The sequence below is a fragment of the Octodon degus genome, unplaced genomic scaffold (assembly GCF_000260255.1).
Source record: "Octodon degus isolate 3935 unplaced genomic scaffold, OctDeg1.0 scaffold00025, whole genome shotgun sequence".
Taxonomy (NCBI): Eukaryota; Metazoa; Chordata; class Mammalia; order Rodentia; family Octodontidae; genus Octodon; species Octodon degus.
The window spans coordinates 10,108,318-10,113,417 of record NW_004524601.1 but is presented as its reverse complement, the minus strand read 5'-3'; the positions used below and the strand labels follow the sequence as shown (position 1 = coordinate 10,113,417).

General features: G+C 50.2%; 1 protein-coding gene and 1 pseudogene across 1 annotated transcript in view; both read left to right on the top strand.

Annotated features, from left to right (window-relative positions):
- Nucleotides 1–5,100, top strand: part of CUNH2orf88 (chromosome unknown C2orf88 homolog) — a 60,330-nt gene that overhangs the window by 9,018 nt on the left and 46,212 nt on the right. The gene's annotated exons all lie outside the window — the stretch shown is intronic.
- On the top strand, nucleotides 1,619–3,797 carry LOC101583743 (annotated as a pseudogene).

The following is a 5,100-nucleotide window of genomic DNA, read 5'->3' as shown; positions in this document are numbered from 1 at the left end:
CAGATCTACAAAGTTTGGATTTATCCTGCTGTGCCTGGCTTGGGTCTGGCTGCTGTGCTCAGTTCCTTCCTGCTGCTCCCCTTGTGGGTGAACCTGTTGCACCTCTCTGGCAAGATGTTCTGCTCCTGGACTAGCTGGGTGGTTCTATCCTCTACACTCTCTGCAGGGATTTCAGCTGCAGGGTTTCACTCCAGGCCTGTATGCCAGGCCTGAGCTGAGCCTGGAGGGGACAAGGGGGAGAGGCAGCTCTCCCACACACTCCCTGGCCTGGGCTAGGACTGGATCTGGGGGTTCCCGGAACATGGCAGAAATTCCTAGCCTGTGTGCAGGGTGTGTGGGGGTACTACGGATTGATGGGGGGTGTCACAAGTGGGTAGAAGAGGGTTTCACTCATGCTGCACCTGAGCTGAACCAGTAGTAGGTCCCGCCGGCACAGTGTAGCCAGAAGCTCTCCCACAAGCTCACCGGGCCTGGGCTGGGACTGGGTCTGGGGGTTCCAGGAACACCGCAGAAATTCCTTCTGGGTGGGCAGGGTGGGGAAGGTGCTGCGGAGTGTTGGGGGGCATTCCATGGGGGTGGAAGAGGGTCTCACCCACACTGCCACCTGGGCTGGGGCCAGTAGTAGGTCCTGCTGGCGCAGGGTAGCCGGAAGCTCTCAGTGTTAATCAATTAAAATCCATTTTAGTCACTTTTTTCCCCAAAAATGCTGCCACATGCTCATTTTAATTGTCATTTCTTTGCTTACTCAGTTACAGAAAGTGGTTGTCAGTTGTAGAATGTATTGTACCTTTTAACACCTGATGTGCGCATCCCAAGTACTAGAAAGGGCACAATAAAATACCAATCCTAAAGAAAAATCAATCAGTCAATTAATTAATAGAATATATCTCTGACGAGGGTGCTTGGGCAGAACAACATACTTGCAGATCACACAAGTATGATCAAGTTGTAGTCACACAGGGCTCATGCTCCAACATTCACTGAGTGTGGTGGATACTTGGGCCACAGTTTCGCTCTCTGCCCTGCACTCTTGTCCCACCCTCTGACTGGCTCATCCAGCAGTCCTACTTAGACTTGTAGACATCCGTAACTCTGGGGCCACTCTTTGGACCAGGGGTTACCTTAGCTGTGAATCTTTGATGCTGTGAACTATTCCAATTAAAATTCCTATCCTTCTAGTTCCCACCTTATCAGCAGACACCCAGGTTTCCAGAGTGGTAGGAAGGGAAAGTAAAATCATAGACAAGAGCCATGTTGAGGATGGTTGCCTTGAAACTAAGGAACCTAACCTAGAAAAAAGGAAGGCTGCACTGAACTTAATACTGTGGCTTAGCATTAAAAACAAAAAGGCTTTAGCTCAAGAACGTTCTTCGTGCCACCCACCCGCCCGCTCGTCCCCAGCTCCTCCTCCTCTTCTCACCATTGCAGTTGGACTCAACAGCCTGGCCACACCACATGCTTTTGGGGGGAGACCCCGGTGGGCTTTGGCAGGAGGGAGGAGGTGGTGGCAGCTTGTGCTGAGAAGATAGCTGAAGTATTGGTAACATCAAGGAAATCTGTCATAGTTTGAAAAGTTAAGCAAAAGCTTGACTTCCAGACACTACGGAAAAAAGTAGAAATGCATCCAATGTGGATTTTTGTCAGAGATGATCGCCACGTGATGGGCAAGCATTCTTCAGTGTATCCAACACAAGAGGAGCTGGAGGCAGTGCAGAACAGGGTGTCCCACACCGAAGAGGCTCTCAAAGCTGTGTCCGACTGATGGACGAACAGGAGAAGGGCAACAGTGAGCAGGCCGAGTCAGGCAGCATGGATGTGCCTGCAGACAAAGAGAGCAAAGAAGGGGCCAGGTAGATCCATGGCATTGTGCTCAGAATCTGTTTCCTAAGAAATGCCACCTAACTGGCTTTTGGCTAGACCAGCTCCCTACTGAGCCAGCCTGTGTATGTCCTACAGGGAACAGAAGGCCGAACACATGACCAGGACCCTTCCGGGCATGATACGGGTCAGCCTGGTGGCAAAGGGCTTTCTGCTCAAGGGGTCTCAGATCTAGACCTGCTATGTAAGGAGGAGCCCACAGCTGCCCTTCTGGACAAGGTGGCTGACAACCTGGCCATCCAGCTTGCTGCTGTGACAGAAAATAAATATGAAATACTAAGTCTCTGGATGATGCTGCAATTGTGGTAAAAACACAGAAGAGCCCCCACTGTCTTTGACCATTCACCTGACATCCTTGTTATCAAAGAAGAGTTGGGGAAGATGCTAGCTGGAGAAATGCTATCAGTCAAGACCCCCAGGATGTTCTGGACAGGCAGAAATGCCTTGTTGCCTTGGTGTCCCTCCGACACACCAAGTGGCTCAAGGCCAGGGTTAATGGGCTGAAGTCCTGTGTCATTGTTATCCGAGTCCCAAGGGACATGTGCACCCGCATGCCCACCTGGGGTCCTCTCAGAAGACAGCCTCTGGAGCTCGTGTGTGAGAAGTCCATTGGCACAGCCAACATGCCAGTGGGTGCCAGCGAGGCCCTGCAGAGAGTGTTAGAATGCCTGGTGTCCAGCATCGTGATGCCAGGTGGTTCTGGCATTTATGACCCTTGTGAAAGAGAAGCCACTGATGCTAGTGGCATCTAGACAGACAGCAATGGGAAGATACCACACAGAGTGTGCAGCATGCACTGCAGCTTGCTGCCTTTGGCCAGCTCCATGAAGTTCTGGGCATGGACCCCCTGCCTTCCAAGATGCCCCAAAAAAACAAAACATGAGAACCCAGTGGATCACACTGTTCAAATGCCCCCTCAGCATCACTTACGCCATTATGCCTATGAAACACCCCATGGAGGAGGATGGGGAGGAGAAGTCCCCCAGCAACAAGAAGGTTCAAAAGAAGGAGGAGAAGGCAGAGGCCCCCAGACCATGAATGCGCTGATATGGTTGAACCAGTTGAAGCCAGGGCTGCAGTACAAGCTGGGGTCTCAGACAGGCCCTGTGCATGCTCCCGTCTTCACCATGGCCGTGGAGGTAGATGGCAGTTCCTTCAGGCCTCCGGACCCTCCAGGAAGACCGCCAAGCTGCCTGTGGCTGTGGAGGTGTTACAGGACACGGGCTGGCCGACAGGCGCTGAAGGCAGGGACTCCAGCAAGGAGGAAGACTCTGCTGAGGAGACAGGGGGGAAGCCGGCTGTGGTGGCCCCGCGCCCCACGGCAGAAGCCAGCTCCACCCCCAGTGCCGCCTTTTCCTCAGATGCCACCTCTGAAGAGGGGCCAATCCTGACAGAGCAAGGAGCTGACCGAGAAGAGGCGAGGCCTCAAATGCGAGTTCATCTCTGAGACTGGAGGCGCTCCGACAAGCACATTGTCATGGAGGTTGAGGGGGATGGACAGAAGTTTCAAAGTGCTGGCTCAAATAAGAAAGTGGCAAAGGCATATGCTGCCCTCGTTGCACTTGAAAAACTTCTTCCTGATACCCCTCCTTGCCCTCAATGCCAACAAAAAGAAGAGAACACCAGTTCTTGTGCAAGGTGGACCAAAATTTGCTGCCAAGCCACACAACCCAGGCTTCGAGATGGATGGTCCCATACACAATGGGGTACCCCCACCCCACAACCTCCGGGGTAGAGGCCGAGGTGGCAGCATCCATGGGCAAGGCCAAGGGCAAGGATTTGGTGGTGCCAACCATGGAGGCTACATGAACGCTGGTGCGGGGTACAGAAGTTATGGGTACAGTGGCGACTCGGCAGCAGCAGGCTATAGTGACTTTTTCACAGAGTGCTACAGCTATCATGATTTTGGGTCTTCCTAGAGCATCTAGAAGTATTGCACCTGGAGCTGGGAAGATGGCTCAGTAGAATAAGTGTTTCCCTGGCAAGTGCAAGGGTCTGAGTTCAATCCCCAGTACTGCCAAAAAAAAAAAAAAAAAGTATTACACACAAAATCAATTTTTTACTCCAGTTTCCTCCAACTGCAAAACCCAAAGTCCGTGCTGTGTCCCTGTGCTTCACTGGGTTTCTCAATCCTGGCTTTCCACCTCAGCTTGTCTGAAACTCTAGCCTGCAGAATTTAAGACAATAGCAGCTTTATCATGATTTACCTTTGAACTGGGTCATATTGAAATTCACACTAAGTGGAAAACAATTTTCTCAGAGAATGTATTTTTTGTGCAGACTTGCACAGAATTCTAGAGCCAGCGTTGTTCAGCATCAAGGCAAAAGCCCACCTTTGCTTTTTATGGAAAGCATTGCTTTATTTAAAGAGACAGTTAATGATGCATTTTAATCTACCTTTGTCTTAATTTACAGCAGGTTTCATATGAATTTTTAACCTTTTAACAAACTCCCAAATCTGGTTGGTGCCTTTGACAGTGATGAAAATTTCACCATATCTGAATCCAGAGCAACTGACTTTCTTTTTAATTAAATGAGCATGTAAAACGTTGGGAATGTGGGGAATTGTACACTGCACTGAGTTGCCACCTCACCTTTGTAACACTCTGGTGGGTTCTTGCTTAGGGTATGGTATCTTGTGACTCATTTAGCTAGAGAGTGAACTCTCAAAGGTATCAAAACTGTGCTTCCGTTACCTGTGCAAAGCTCGGACAGGCTTTAAAGGGTAGAAAACACGAAATTTTGCAAGTCAAGGTCACAGCTGTAAGTGAATGGAATCTGGGTTGTTTTCAATGTGGATTTAAAATTCTTCAAGCAGAAAGAACCTGGTCCATCTCAGGGCTCTGGGTGAGGAGAGGGGCCTGCTGAGCTCACACCGAAGGCTGCAGCAGCCTGGAGGCTTGTCCTGGCTCGCCTGCGAGGGTGCGGGGACCTGGCGGCTCCTTGCTGGGCCCATCTGGTCAGAGCTCCTCCTTGGATGGGGCCTTTGCTCCCACTCAGCACTCATTTTCACAGCAAAGCCTGCCTCTGTGTTGACTTGCAAGATTGTGCGTTTATTCAGGCAAAAACTGGTCAAAACCGTTACTGTATGATTTGTTCTCCAAGGTTTGAAATATTCAGTGAAACTTTTTAAAACTCTGATTGCATGATATATTTTTTTAAGAAAGTTATTGTTTGAGAGTAATGTCTTTTTATACCAGGAAATAGGTATCCTGAATGACG